We start from the raw sequence: 8,182 nt of genomic DNA on the forward strand, positions 1-8,182 counted from the left end.
CATGCAGTTAAAGAAACTGCACAAGAAAACATTGCGAAGTCACAAGACAAGCAAAAGGTTGCATACGCCAAGCGGGCCCTGAAAAAGTACAAAAATGTTGTGTACAATGTAGGGGATCAAATTCTGCTTCTAAATATGAGGAAACGTGGGCGAAAAGGAGGAAGACTTGAACCGGATTTTTCAGGTCCCTACACAATTGATGACTTCAGTGGAAAATGTGTTAGACTGAAAAACGCTGAGGGAAATACTTTAAAAAGTCTATACAGTATTGACCACATTAAACCCTATAGAAGAAGCCACCCTGTCCAAGTCTCAACTCCAACTGAATCTGTTGAGAGTAGCCCATCTTCTGAGATGTGGCCTTGCAGTCCTCAGCATCAACATGAAGCGCTGCAAAATAACAGATCCTCTGTCATTCAGTTTGCACCAAAAATAGCTCAGGTAAAATCAGTCCAAGCACCAGAAGAGCTTGTACCAGTGACCCCCCAGAAACCCAGCACGCAAGAAAAAGGTGGCATAGCTAAAAATCTCATTCTGACCGGTTGGTCAATTGTTGCCTGTTTGGCTAGTCAAATGGATAGAATGTTTTATTTTTTTCTCCCCTCTTGCTAATTTTGACCTGTTGGTCCAATTTTGGCTAATTTCTGATTTACATAAAGCTACTCCCCTCTGGCATGTTTATGTTGTTGGCCCGTTGGCCCTTGTCTGCTTGTGGCCCGTTGGCCCTTGTCTGCTTGTCGCCCGTTGGCCATTGACCGTGATTTTCAAATGGCAACTGTTATTACTAAAGAAACTTATCATATTTTGTTTTTTAGTGAAGTGGCTTTGGGCTGCAAAAGACACCGGGCGTGTGGAGGCAGTCGTTGGGCCATACAAATTGTATGACTCTTCTTTTCGCACACTGGAGGACAGTGGGTGGCTTTCTGATGAGGTAAGTGAAATAATCATTTTTGGTCCTAGTGGTGGTCTGTAAAAATAATCTTCTTTTAATCCAAACAGGTCATTGATGCATACCTGCACTGCCTCATTAGGAAACAAAAGGCAAGTAAGAACGTATGCCGGTTATTTCACAAAGGTATTTTATACAATTTTGTAATCTTTTTAAAAAAAAAATAAATCTTGCATTTTTCAGAAACCCGTGTATCAGTTGTCTTGCGTTGTTGCAACCTCTCTGTTTTCTGGGAAGTTTAAATGTGTCAGCAAGGTAATGTAGAGGTTATATTGGTTATATAGTGTATGTTATGTAAATAAATCTAAACCTTTATAAACGTAAAAATATTCCACAGATGTTGTTTCCGGCTGAGGACATTTGGTTGTGCCTACTGAACTCTGGTGCACACTGGATCCTTGTGGTACATGTTCACACCTCATGTGTTTTTTCTCTTTTTTGTTTTACTGTTCTTTTTAGCAGCATATTCTTATTTTGAAAATGCTTACAATTGATTATGTTTACTTAAGTGAGTGTAATACGCATATTCTACTAAATACAATTTTAATTTTAGGTTGTCAAAATCTCCTCACAATCTATACTGCTGTTAGACCCTCTTGGAAATGAAGGTTGTTATGAAAGGAAAGTTATGCGTAACTGAAGGTATTCATCATTCATTAATTATCTGTTTTAGGTTGTGGGGTTTTTTTTCTTTTTATTTAGAGCAAAATGCTGGCTAAATTTTAAAAACTTGTTTTGTTTTTATTAGGAATTTTCTGAAGATGAAAGGAAAGGAAGAGTCCCGAGTGGATTGGAAAATGGAGACTCTGCCACACAACAAGCACATGGACTCCAGCAGTTGTGGAGTTTTAGTGTTGAAGGTATTTAATAACCAATTGTATTTAATGTATTTAACTAGAATTAAGTTAATCAATTGCAATAACTGTAGCATATTTTACAGTTTGCTGAACACTACCTTCTGAGTGGAGAGGTTACTAGGGTGCTGACCACTCCAGAAGCCATTGGGCTGCACCGCACTGAAATTGCTTGCGGACTGCTAGAACAACAAAGTAAGTTGAGTCATGTGCTTTTGTATTGCAATAGCACTTTCAGTTTTGTTTAAAACTGTTAGGTTGAATGTCAGTGTGTTTCTAGGTAATGCTGATGACTACTGTGTGGTTTGTTCCATGCTGGAAGCCGATCCTGAGTCCAGTATGATTGAAATGGTAAAACAAATAAACCACAAATGCAATATACAGTGGCTTGCAATAGTATTCGGCCCCCTTGAACTTTTCCACATTTTGTCACATTACAGCCACAAACACAAATCAATTTTAATTGGAATTCCACGTGAAAGACCAATACAAAGTGGTGTACACGTGAGAAGTGGAACAACAATCATACATGATTCCAAACAATTTTTACAAATGAATAACTGAAAAGTGGGGTGTGTGTAATTATTCAGCCCCCTGAGTCAATATTTTGTAGAACCACCTTTATCTGCAATTACAGCTGCCAGTCTTTTAGGGTATGTCTCTACCAGCTAGAGACTGGTAGAGACATTGGTCTTTCACGTGGAATTCCAATAAAATTGATTCATGTTTGTGAATGCAATCTGACAAAATGTGGAAAAGTTCACAGGGGCCGAATACTTTTGCAAGCCACTGTAGTAATAATTTTCTCATCAAATTCATAATGTTGGTTAACACACTTACACACCCCCCCTTCTCCCTCTTCAGGTGCAGTGCGAGTTTTGTTCCAGATGGGTACATTTTGGATGTGCTCAATATGACAGCAGCCTGGTCAAGTACCTGTGCGACAAATGTGCATAATTTGTACACTGTTTCTTTTTCAGTTCTTTCTCCCTGTGTTCTGTTGGATCTATAAATGTCAAATATATGTATCTGTAAATATATTCAGTAAATATATACTGTAACTATAATGGAGTGAGTTCATTGTCATAGTTTATATAGTCAGGTGTTCCAATCACTTCAGTGGTGACAGCTGTATAACTTAAGCACCTTGGCATGCAGACTGCTTCTACAAACAAGTGCCAAACCATGCTACTGTTGTTATTATAAACTAGAAGCATAATTCTGATGGGAAGAATTACGTGCCAAAACATGCTACCTTTGTTAATAAGAGCAAGAAGCATAATTCTGACGGGAAGAATTACGTGCCAAAACATGCTACCTTTGTTAATAAGAGCAAGAAGCATAATTCTGACAGGAAGAATTGCGTGCCAAAACATGCTACCTTTGTGAATGTGACCTACAAGCACACTTTAATGGGTAAAAAGAAGTGTCAAACCGAACTGCCTTTATGAATATCAGCTACAAACATACTCTGATGGGCAAAGTTAAGTGGCAAACAGTCATATCTACTTAAATTTGTGCTGGAATTATTGTTTGGCAGCAGAAATGTGCATAAATTACATACAGTAGGACATTTTGCCAAAGTAGGGCAGTTTGTCATATGGCAGCGTAAAATTATCCTACTGGTAGGACGGTTTGCCAAAGTAGGACTGTTTGTCAGGGGACACCGTAAAATTATCCTACGGGTAGGACGTTTTGCCAAAGTAGGATGGTTTGTCAGAACACCGGCCCAGTGTTGTTCTTTTGGTTTTTCCTCTTGTATCCATCCCCAATATTTGAATCCGTAACACATGTTAACTCTGCTTGCTTGTTGAGATGCAGATTATGCTGTAGGTAAGGCACCACAACCTTGAGAAATAACATGAATCAATTATTTAAAAATGATACTGTTTTGTAGTTTCAGACAAGCTCTAGCAACACTGGATTTTGTTAACGCCCTGGAACAGCATCCTTCACTCTTCTTCTCATCCATGTGCTACACCAAGACCAGGCTGACAGCTGATGTTCTAGAAAACATCTTCCATCCACCTGGCAGCACCAGGCGTCAGTCGAGAGTACTAAGCCACTGGCAAGACTACCTGCTTTCCGTAGAAGGTATTAAATTTGGTTGAAACTGTAGTAATGTGTATATTTATGTCAGCATAGTGTAATGGGACTTTTTTTCAGTTTATTCTCATTAGAAATAACTTTTTTTTCCTCCTTTTCCATTCCTGGGAAAAAATTGGAAATCTGTCCATATGTTTGCAACTGGACTGAGGGAAATTCCTCCAGCAGCAATTCTTATGCAAGGGGCTCCAGGTCTCAGATTTGACTTTTAATCTTTAATGATGCCATCACCTAACAATTCCTAAAAATTACTTTAATTACAAATTAAAATATTTTTGTTGTATTTATTGTGTTTACAGTGGTCCCTCATTTATTGCAGGAGTTACATTCTAAAAAATAACCCGCGATAAGTGAAATCTGCAAAGTAGCTAGCTATATTTTTTACAATTATTATAGATGTTCTAAGGCTGTAAAACCCCATAGACGTGGATGGGGTAGCGCATGTGCATGCGGTTTGTCTTTTCTGGTCAGGGAGTGGAGAATCACACTGCAAAGAGAGCTATAGGATGCTTCTTGAGGGGGTAGGGACAAATAAGTAAATACTTCAGCCTACTCCTTTTCAAACAAATAATGGAATGATATTTTGTAATGATTGTGAAGGCACATGTTTGAAATGTTTGAAATAAAAATGAACTGAACTGAACTGAACTGAACTTCCTCCCACTGTTCACTGAATCGCCCATCCACAAGTTTTGCAGTGCTGGCTCAATCGTCGGCTGCCACACCACTAAGATTAGTATAATACTCTAACTCAGTAACAGACAACAGTTTGATAAAATGCTATGTAAAAAAAAAAGAAACCACAAGATTAGATTCTATAAGTTTCAAAGACATTTAGTTTATATTTTTTATATAATACAGTACATGTGTACGAATGACCGGCAATAATTCAGTCACTGAAATTATCCATGAAACTACACTCAACAAAAATATAAACGCAACACCTTTGTTACTGCTCCCATTCCCCATGGGATGGACGTAGAGACCTAAAATTCATTCCAGATACACAATATAACCATCCCTCCCAAACAGTGGTCACAAATCAGTCCAAATGTGTGGTAGTGGGCACATCTGCTATATTGAGATAATCCATCCCACCTCACAGGTGTGCCACATCAGGATGCTGATCTGACATCATGAGTAGTGCACAGGTGTACCTCAGACTGCCCACAACAAAAGGCCACCCTGGAATGTGCAGTTTTGTCTCACAGCAAAATGCCACAGATGCCACAAGCAATGAGGGAGCGTGCAATTGGCATGCTGACAGCAGGAATGTCAACCAGATCTGTCGCCCGTGCATTGAATGTTCATTTCTCAACCATAAGCCGTCTCCACAGGCGTTTCAGAGAATATGGCAGCACATCCAACCCGCCTCACAACCGCAGACCTCGTGTAACCACACCAGCCCAGGACCTCCACATCCAGCAGGTTCACCTCCAAGATCGTCTGAGACCAGCCACCCAGACAGCTGCTGGAACAATTGGTTTGCACAACCAAACAATTTCTGCACAAACTGTCAGAAACCGTCTCAGGGACGCTCAACTGCATGCCCGTCGTCCTCATCGGGGTCTTGACCTGACTCCAGCTCGTCGCCGTAACAGACTTGTGTGGGCAAATGCTCACATTCGATGGCGTCTGGCACGTTGGAGAGGTGTGCGCTTCACGGATGAATCATGGTTCACATTGTTCAGGGCAGATGGCAGCTGAGAATGTCCCAGTTCTTGCATGGCCAGCATACTCACCGGACATGTCACCCATTGAGCATGTTCGGGATGTGCTTGACCGGTGTATACGACAGCGTGTACCAGTTCCCACAAATATCCAACAACCTCGCACAGCCATTGAAGTGGAGTGGACCAACATTCCACAGGCCACAATTGACAATCTGATAGACTCCATGCGACGATGTGTTGCACTGCATGAGGCAAATGGTGGTCACACCAGATACTGACCGGTTCTGGGTCCCCAGACCCCCAATAGCGCAAAAAACTGCACATTCCAGGGTGGCCTTTTGTTGTGGGCAGTCTGAGGTACACCTGTGCACTACTCATGATGTCAGATCAGCATCCTGATGTGGCACACCTGTGAGGTGGGATGGATTGTCTCAATATAGCAGATGTGCCCACTACCACACATTTGGACTGATTTGTGACCACTGTTTGGGAGGGATGGTTATATTGTGTATCTGGAATGAATTTTAGGTCTCTACGTCCATCCCATGGGGAATGGGAGCAGTAACAAAGGTCTTGCGTTTATATTTTTGTTGAGTGTAGCTAAGTAATTCCTTAATGCGTGTAGATTAAAGAAACGTATTTTACCTGGATAAGATTGTCTCTGATGAGTCTAAGGTACAAAACATGCCAGCGACGATGATTACCTTTTACTAGCTCCATGAGAATTAAAAATGTACAAAAAAAAATGGAGCGACATTTCTGGGTCCATTTTAAAGTTTTCACGCTGTGGCGATAGCAACCGGAAAAACAGCGACCCGAAGTAAGGGCAGACTTGAACGAAGGGTAGAAGGCTGTCCAATTTCACAGCCACTCACTTCCGTCCTAAACGGCCGTCGAAGCCCAAAGCCTGAGAACTGGCTTTGTAACCCTTTCCATACTGACAGATGGCAGTGACTTTGTTTCACAGGTGTTTTTTCAGATAGTGGCATGATGTGTTGCTTTTTGAGATCTCTTAGCCAGCTTCACTTTGTCAGACAAGTCTGTTTCAGTGATTCCTTCATTCAAAAGTTCTGCCAGTATTCAGGGTGTGTTTGTTGAAGTGGAAATAAGCTTTCCAAAAACTATGGTTAATGACACTTTCATTATCTGTTGTCAGATAATCAGTGTTGGGTGTAATGCGTTACTAAGTAGTGCGTTACTGTAATTAAATTACTTTTCCACTGAAAAAGTAGAGTAACTAATTACTATTCATTTTTAGGTATTTTCATTACAGTTACTTACAATGTACTTGCGTTACATTGTAAAATAATTAAACTCACTGAATATCATTAGTTAATTTCAATAATTTGTCTTCTAAACCTAGAAGTAAACTCTGCCGCTTTAACATCGCTGTAGTGCAGGTGCACGTCATTTTGCGCCAGTTTGCTGCATAGTCGTATTCGAAAGATGTCGGACTCGGATGAAGCGAGTGGCTGTTTTATGAAATGGACATATTCCCGTGTCTTCACTTTTCTGAAACAAGCAGACAAGAATATTACAGTAATATGTAACCTATGTCCTGGGGAGAAAAAACTATCGGCTGCTGTTAATAGCATGAGTAATCTACTGAAGCGCCTGACATGAGAGCATAGACGAACACTTCTGAGTGATCCTTGTTCATCATCCATGGATAACACCGCGGCAACTCCTGCTAAGCAGGCAAAACCTGATTTTACTTCAGCAGCACAGAAAGCGTCTGAAGGCGAGCTTAAAAACATGATTGCAGCCTATATTGTGGAAGAGATGCTACCGCTGCGTACTGTAGAGTCTCCGTCTTTAAAAAATTTATTTTTTATTTAAAGAGTTTAATTTCTATTGTTTGCCCACTCAAGGTTTATAGGGTTTATAGAGCCCGCGCCTTGATCCAGGCCTGACGACAGCGGCGGACCATCCGTTCAGCAGCAGGCACGTCGACCTCCGCTTCCTGATGGCTGAAGATAGGAGGATGAAAACCATGACAGACCTCAAAGGGCGAGAGACCGGTGGCGGAAGAGATGTGAAGGTTATGAGACAACTCAGCCCACACCAGGTAACAAGGCCAAAGCGACGGTTGGGCAGAGACGAAGCACCGTAAGAAGCGCCCCAACTGTTGATTGGTCCGTTCAACCTGCCCATTGGTCTGAGGGTGATAGCCGGACGAGAGGCTGGGAGACGCTCCAATCAGGCGGCAAAAGGCTTTCCAGAACCTGGCGGTGAACTGGGGCCCCCGATCGGAGACTATGTCCTTGGGGAATCCGTGAAGCCGGACGACATGGTCCAGGAGGAGCTCGGCCGTCCGTTTGGCGGAGGGGAGGCCGGCCAGGGCAACCAGGTGCACCGCCTTAGAAAACCGGTCCACAAAGGTGAGGATGGTGTCAAGACCGTCCACAGATGGGAGGCCGGTAACAAAGTCAAGACCGACATGGGACCAGGGACGTCTCGGCACAGGGAGAGGGCGAAGGTCGCCAGCGGGCGGCTGGGTGGAGGACTTGGCCCGAGCACAGGTGTCACAGGCGGAAACGAAGTCATGGACGTCCCGAGTCATGGAGGGCCACCAGAAGGCACGACGGAGGAGCTGGAGG

The sequence above is a fragment of the Rhamphochromis longiceps genome, linkage group LG3 (genome assembly GCF_057381845.1).
Source record: "Rhamphochromis longiceps isolate RC_006_pf linkage group LG3, R_longiceps_female_GT1.1, whole genome shotgun sequence".
NCBI classification, from domain to species: domain Eukaryota; kingdom Metazoa; phylum Chordata; class Actinopteri; order Cichliformes; family Cichlidae; genus Rhamphochromis; species Rhamphochromis longiceps.